The sequence below is a fragment of the Tasmannia lanceolata genome, unplaced genomic scaffold (assembly GCF_043159265.1).
Source record: "Tasmannia lanceolata isolate RefF3 unplaced genomic scaffold, GAP_Taslan_0.1 ptg000021l, whole genome shotgun sequence".
Lineage (NCBI taxonomy): Eukaryota > Viridiplantae > Streptophyta > Magnoliopsida > Canellales > Winteraceae > Tasmannia > Tasmannia lanceolata.
In genome coordinates, this window is record NW_027518698.1 from 6,662,349 (window position 1) to 6,670,296 (window position 7,948).

The 7,948-nt window shown below is 41.8% G+C and overlaps 1 long non-coding RNA gene across 6 annotated transcripts; it reads right to left on the reverse strand.

Moving 5' to 3' along the window:
* Window positions 1-321: 321 nt before the first annotated feature.
* LOC143855423 (uncharacterized) lies at window positions 322-7,144 on the reverse strand. Of its 6 annotated transcripts, XR_013237863.1 has the most exons (10): window positions 6,962-7,144; window positions 3,386-4,093; window positions 3,169-3,306; window positions 3,018-3,080; window positions 2,634-2,923; window positions 2,286-2,553; window positions 1,997-2,201; window positions 1,828-1,922; window positions 1,663-1,735; window positions 322-1,592 (listed from the first exon to the last, which is right to left on the reverse strand). It is a non-coding gene; the product is annotated as an uncharacterized LOC143855423 (long non-coding RNA). The 6 variants fall into 6 exon arrangements; XR_013237864.1 differs by having other exon boundaries at window positions 322-1,922; window positions 3,386-3,530; window positions 3,932-4,093; XR_013237862.1 differs by having other exon boundaries at window positions 322-1,922; window positions 3,386-3,558; window positions 3,932-4,093.
* Between the last annotated feature and the right edge of the window lie 804 nt (window positions 7,145-7,948).

Below are 7,948 nucleotides of genomic sequence, written 5' to 3' on the forward strand. Positions count from 1 at the left end.
TTTTAATTACTAACATTTCGCAAATTGTATTTCTATGGAAAAAATTTCCCAGGACAAAAACCTTGCCATTCTCTTAGAACATTTCAACCCTATTAGACCTTGGGTTTGTTTTTTTTTTTTTTTTATTTTTTTATGGCTATACCTTGGGAATTTTTTCTTTTTCTTTCATTTTATTTGTGTTTCTCAAGTAAACAACCACTTACGGACACAATTTTAACATGGAATCATCGTTGTAAGATAGGTTAAGTCAGGTTTAGTCTCATTCCTTGTCTCTTCTGAAAAAGGACTACCAAAAACATATGTTGATAGAGAAAAGTACGGAATGTGGGAACATGTTTCGAGGAATTACGGATTACGGGTACTTTTTAAAACAAGAATGAAACACAAGCGATTCTTCAAAATCGGGTGGGAAAAAGACCCCAATATCCCTCTGACACCATCAGGACCAAGATGGAGTCCTCATACTTTGGTCCCCATCATTCACTTTTGCATTATTTTACTAGTTTCTTCAGAGGGAAAACCCCCTGTATTTAATGCATCTCACCCCCATTTACGTTTGGCGCACTGCACGAGGTTTCATTGGGTTCGTCTGAATGTGTATTTGAACCGACAGAAGCTTCGTTTGAATCTTGGCCGTTCGAAATAACTGCAGACGGAAGGATGCTTGACACATCGTAAATAAACTTTTCCGAACGGTGGCGCCTTTGTTGACAGTTGGTTTGGTTTGGATTCGAAATTTCCCTTTGAACCTAGAGTCCCTTGGGTTCGTTTAAATCTTCGCCGTCGCCAATATGCATAGATGGTCGGATCCACGACACGTGTACATCTACATGGAACAGTGGCGTCGTTTTCTAATACTGCCATCTCTTTACTTCATTTCTACTGTTTGTTCAACTTTGCCTTTAATTTCTGGTGCCGTTACGTCCCTATGTCCCAACTCTTACATAGTGATGAACAAATCATTTTGGTGAGTCTCCAGAGCCTTTACGCCGGCTTACATAATTTTCACGCCGGCATACCTAATATTAACGTCGGCGTACCTAAATTAACACCGGCGTAAGAGAAGAAATGTCGGCGTACCATATATTACGGTGGTGTACCCCATCTTAACGCCGGTTTACCATTTGTTTCGGCGGTGTAAGTGAAATTTACCCAGTTAATCACTGTCTTCTGATTTCTATCCACTTTATCCGGGTAATGAATCTGGTTTGGATTTTTTACCCAATAAATTATCTAGAGAATCAATTTGGTACTTATTGGAGTTTACCCAGAAAAACCTGTGGTCAGAAAAAGATACTTGATTTCTGATGTAACCAGAACTTAATATCAAATGGAATTGGCCTTGACGACATGAACAGAACAAAGAAGAATGGTATTGATTAATCAACTATCTATACATGGGTTTGAACAATCAGTCATCTACTACTTCACATCTTGTAACAGTAAGCCTTCCAAACATTTGTATTTCGTCTCTACTCCCTACATCTTATAATCCCTACGAAATCTTCAGTAGTGAAGAAGAGAAACTACGTGTGGCTGCATTCCCAAATCATCTCGAATGTTCTCTCCACGCGTAGGCGACGTATATCCTCCTACCATAGGTTACAACTGTAAGTACTCGACTAATGAGTAATTTGTTTGTATGCTTCAAAGAATTAGTACCTTAGTGAACTCGATTTGTTTGTACTGGCATAGAGCTTTTATGAACTCGATGACAAACACCCCACAATCGAACCTAGCAATACAAATTTTAGTAGTTGATATTATGTAACCTGCACCTGAAAATAGATGAAGAGTATATTGTCTTAACGGTGCACGAGTCCTCACGAGTTTTCTTGCTTTAGTATTCTTGTTTCGACGATATCTTCCGACATATCCGCTTCAGGTTGAAATCTTTTTAGAACCCTCCTAAAGAAAGTAATCTGCACACAGAGATTATTGAGAAAATCCATCCAAACGTACCGAACTATGGAATATCACTAGGCAAGAAACCTACCATTTCTCTTGCAAGCTTTCTACAATGAGCTCTGGCCAGTGAATCATACATTATATATTTTCCTTCGTTCATACTGACCATTAATAATATCCAGTGTTTTCCATCACCTATTGGGACCAGGATTCTGTCCACCTCATTCATATCGCTTAGGAACGAAACGATGATGCTCGCATCTTCCTTACCATGCTTCACAAGCTCCTAAAAACTATGGCAATTAAAGGGCAACGCATAAGCATGGGATAAAAACAAAGGCTATGGTAATGCTAAAGCGTTCAGGTTCAGAACTTACTGAGACATAGGTAGGGAGGCATATGTATCGTTTGTCCGCTGTCTTGGATATGGAGAGATTGCCATACACATTTATCACCTTCAAGGGAATGAGATTTATAGTGGAACGCTAAATGAGATAAATTATTTGAAATATGCATCGGCGATATATATGTAAGCCCGTAGTAAGGTGGGAACTTATTGAGCTGTGCACTAGACCCTGGGGATGATACAGTGTCCTCAGCTCCTCCTTTGAGCAGTGACTTCTACTGGTAATTTGTAGAGTATTACTGAAGAAAGAATCAAACTGTTTATTGTATGCACTATGGAATAGAGTAAATAAATTGTGTTATGGTTCTAAATTACATACTTGAATTCTCTACTGAACTAATCAGAGATAACTTTCTCCTGAGTGTGGGGATCGAGTGGGTCATACGTCAGTTTCTTCTCCGCTCACGACGTTCTGTATTGGATCGTAAATTTTGTACTGACATCCCCCTCTTCCGATGATTCCATTTGTGAGTCAACGGACTCTTCGCCGTGTTCTGACATTTCCATTTCCGGCTCAACCACATGGTGGCCGGCTTTAGACAATTCCATCTCCATCTCAACCGACTGTTGGCCATCTTCCCTTTCCTCAGGAATACAGTCCGCATTTGGCTGCACCATCAAGCAAGTGTTTGATTATGAAAATATTGCTTAAATACCAGAAGGCAGAATGAACAACATATATTATCTTTCATTATATGCTTACCTGCTCTTCGGGAGTTGTAAGTAGATGGAGCTCACAATCATCTGAAACTATCTCCAATCGCACCTAATTGAGAGACTATTACTCAGAATTTGAAATTAGGTAGCTGGTAGAACGAAATAAGATAATAAATAACAATGTTTGATTATTATACCTCTTCATCCTATAGCCCTCTAACCATCTCTAGCAGATTGGCTGGTTTGCGTTTAGATTTTGTTTCTTCCCATCGTAGGAATCTAGGATATTTGTTGTTAGCACTGGTATAGGTCATCAGGTGCTCGTATAGCCAGACCTTTTAATAAGAAATAAACACGTGAGGGAGAGGGTATAACAGTAGATATGCATTTTACCCCTATGGTTTTCACTCTTACCTGCATATAGTAGGTGCAGCCAGGGAGGTAAACCTCTTTTTTGGATCCTCCACTGCATGAGATCCTATCAATGCCGCGTATTATGTACTGATGCACAACCTTTCCCCACGCATAGTTACCGATAGTAGTCAGATCATCCACATATCTAATGAATTTGTGGTTTACAGCGTAGGCTGTGTCAGGATACAAGAACGATGAGAACAGATATAAAATTAATAACTTCGCTGTGATTTCTGGCTCACAGTTTCTTGTATTCTATATTGAGTTCAATATATCTACACTAGCTATGTGTTTAGTCTTACTAAAAAACCAGGTATGTAGCAGAGATTGCACAAGTTGGCTCTCTAAAGAAACTTCTTCTCCGATGTTGCTCAACCCTAATATTACGCTAATATCTTCTGCGTTGAATGGGAGATATCACTTCCCTAATTTAAATGCCTTAGTCTCTTTGTCCCACAGGGAAAGCATAGCAGTCATTACTCACCTATGAAGAGTAATATAAGAAAATGTAAACATGTGTGCAAAGGGGTTTTTGTTAAGTACAACCTGGGCCGACGCTCTAAGGTTCGCCTCCACTACCTCATCTTGCAATTTACTGGTGAAGCATCGTGACTTTACGGACAGAAGATCTACCGTTGCATCGACCTTAGCTGACCTTTTTCTGCTTCCCTGAGTAGATGACATTCTTCTTTTCTTTCTCTGGAACACCTACAAGAGACCATCCAAGTTCACATTAGCCCGCATACCAGCCAAAGAAAAGAAAGTAGGAAAGGAAAGCCTTACAAATTTCTCAACAAAGTTGGAGAACTTGAAGAGGGAGTTCTCTCTGTCTCTACACAGAGATCTCCATCAGCGTCGATATATTAGGGTTTCTGGCTTCTCGCGGCTCGACGGAGTATTAGGGTTTGAATGTTTAAAAGTCGGGTTCTAAACCCAATCTCGACGGTTCGACTATTTAAGAACGGCGTCGGTAAATTAAATTTCTCATTAAAGAACTAACAATTCTGGTGGAGTGCCTATTGTATTCGGCGGCGTTAAGTAATATACGCCGGCGTACTTATTTGCCAGTGGCGTACATGAAATCCAAGTGTGACAACCCAAAAGGGGGGGTGAATTGGTCAATTAAAAAATTTAAGCTTAATTAGGTGGAAGATTAAAAGTTAATCCATTAATTAAGCACTAACTAGTCTAACCCTTGTTCAAATAGGCATGTTAATGAAAGCTAGGGTTTAGACATCTAATCAAGCACATTTACTAACACTTGTTCAATCAAACGCATAATCACAAGTCAGGGTTAGAGTTTATCAATCACCACACGTGCAAAGGAAGAAGGAGAAGAAGAGTCATCCACAAAAGATACGAGATTTTTATAGTGGTTCGGTCTATCACAAGAACTACTCCACTCTTCCAAGTTTTCCTCCTTGGATGCTCTACTAAAGTTGGGATTATTCAATGGAGAATCACCAAGGTACACCACAGCTTCTCCAGCTTCAAAGGGAACAAACCCTTTCTGCACGAAGCCTTGTGTGGTACCCGATCCCGCGAGAGGGGTGGGGCGCGCGCCGCCGCGCTCTCTCTCTTGGTCTCTCGTTCCCACGCGATTGGCGTGTGCATTTTAATATTGATTTGAATTCATCTTTCCTGTGAACTTGGGATCACTAAGGCAATCCGAATTCCACACGAAAGAGACTGACAGAGTCGCCACCTAGATATGGGATCTAGGACCCATAATTAACCAGAAATCTAGACTCGCTACCTGGTTACGAGAATGGAAGGTATGGGGAGTTATCCACCACATGCACCATTCCTGCCCGATAATCGGTCTTCGATTCCAAAAGCTAACTCTTTTAAATTTATTTTAAATGGCTCATTCAACTCTATGTTAAAGTGCGAACTAAGTGACATGCATCCTAACATCTAATTTCAATGTGAATCCTAAATGTGTATCTTGATTTATTAATTTGTCTGGATTCAATCTAAGTGAAAGTTCTCCTAAAATTCTAATTTCATGGAAAGTCCTAAGTGATTTGATTAAGCATTTACAAGAAAATTAATATACAAAACACCACAATTTGTTGTGGTGCCGACTCGCGGGTGGTATGCCATCAGACATCCAAGCTGCCTACGTACCCAAACCTCACTGGGATCAGAGTCGACGTAGTTCGGTGCACCTAAGCTAAGCTACTTATGCCTAACTCAACTAGGACACCGACCTAGACGGGATTGACTGTTTCAACAGTTTTAGGAGAAGTTATTTAATTCAAGTTGAGGATTTTATTATCTTAGGATTTCATCTAAGATGCTATATGATTCTCATCTAAATGCAAATGGTCCCTTAGACTAATGCAGGTTTGCCTACATCCTAGTTTACTAGGCTTGTCCTAGGGAAAGAGTGGGTGACTAGTGTAACTAGACCTATGGCACGGTTGCTATACACAGCAAGCGTCCGTGATGAGGCTGGACTCCTAAAACCTAAGACTCCCTAAAACTTAGGACACGACACGACACCGGTGTTCCTAAATTGGGCTCTAAGGGTCCTTACGACGGAAACCATAATCCAATGGTTCCGAGAGACACGAGATGAATCGAGATGATGGATAGTGTGAGGGAATGGGAAAGATAGAGAAAGGTGCGACTGAACTTGGGAGTGCCAAATTGCCTACGTACCCCGTGATGGGGATCAAGCCACACGTAGTTCCACTGGGGAGGTTGCTTGGATTTTGGAAAACAGGTTTGGTATTTGGATCAGGAATCGGGTTTGTATTTGAGCATTGGACTTGAGATTCAAAAACATTGATATAGCAATGGGATTTTGGAATTGGGAATTTGCATCAAAGAATTGAGCATATTGGAATCATCAAGGGTTTGAATTTTCGGAATTCAAAGTGGGCGGGCTTATGAGATTCGGCCAAATGGATTCAGACATGCGACTCGGATTGTGTTGGGATATGACTTGGTTGGATTGGGTTAATGGTTAGGGTCAAGTGAGTCGGGTCTAAGTTAGGAGCAAACCCGAGACTAGCCATGGTCTAACTAGGAGGAAGCAGGGTACAAACCAGGGTGCGGACCAGGGTGCACCAGGGTGCGAACCAGCAGGGAACCAGGGTGCGAACCAGCAGGGAACCAGGGTGCGAACCAGCAGGGGAACCAGGGTGCAACCAGCAGGGAACCTGGGTGCAACCAGCAGCGAACCTGGGTGCAACCAGGGTCTAACCAGAGTGCGAACCAGCAGGGAACCAGGGTGCGAACCAATATCGAACCAGGGTGCGAACCAGTAGGGAACCAGGGTGCAACCAGCAGGGAAGCAGGGTGCGAACCAGTAGGGAACCAGGGTGCGAACCAGTAGGGAACCAGGGTGCAACCAGCAGGGAACCAGGGTGCGAATCAGTAGGGAACCAGGGTGCAACCAGCATCGAACCTGGGTGCAACCAGCAGCGAACCTGGGTGCAACCAGGGTCTAACCAGAGGCTAACCAGGGGGAAAACAGACCCTACATGCTTCCTAACATGGTTTTTCTTTTAAAGTAAAAGATATGCATGAAAACAGACCCTACATAGAATTGAAATAAATGCCTACCTCTTTGGAAACCCACTTTGTGTTTGATTTTTCTTTGATGGTAATTCCTTGAAGATGATTCCTTGCTTGATAATGACTGCTTTTGATATATATCACCCAACGTATAAAATCACCCGATCCGGCAAGGATGGCCGAACCCTTGAAGAGATGAGGGAGAGGGATGAATTTTCTAAGAGAGGGGTTCTTTTTCTTCTTTTTGTTGGATGGTGGGATGAGAGGGTATTTATAGGAGAATGGGATAGGAGGTTAGGTGAGGTTAGGTGAGGTTAGGTAAGGTTAGGTGAGGTTAGGTGGTTAGGTGAGGTTAGGTGAGGTTAGGTGAGGTTTGGATGGTTAGGATGAGAGGAGAGGTTAGGTGAGGTTAGGTGAGGTTTGGATGGTTAGGATGAGAGGAGAGGTTAGGTGGTTTTGGATGGTTAGACCCAGGTCAAGATCTGCCATTGATCTAACGATTTACGGAAATCGGGTCTCGGAATGGAATCAGGGTTCGGGCTATGAAGTGACCCTATCTTATTTTGTCCCGATTGATGATCCGTAAAGTCAGATCAAGATATTAATGACCTAAAACATATATTAGGTTATTGTTGGTTAAAGTAAAGCAAAATGTGGGTGTCTACAGATGCCCCTCTTTGGTAGAGACGACGTAGTCATCGAATACCAAAGTTAAAATGACAGAACCATTTTGCGTAACTTTAATCGACAAAGGAACCCCCTAAACACAATGCAACCTAATATAATGCAAGACCTTAGATGAAATCCTAGAATTGGAATGCAATAAAACAAACCCGCTGCGGTGCCGCTGGCAACGAGAGAAATGGGATACCATTTTCAAATGGATTTTCGGAGGGAAAGGAATATCGCTTTTGAACAGCTTCAGAGGAAATGAGACGTCATTTTCAAATGGTCTCAGAGAGAATAATGGATGACTTTTGAAAGATTCTTAATGAAAATGCAGCATCATTTTTGAATGGGCTTGGGCAAGATAAA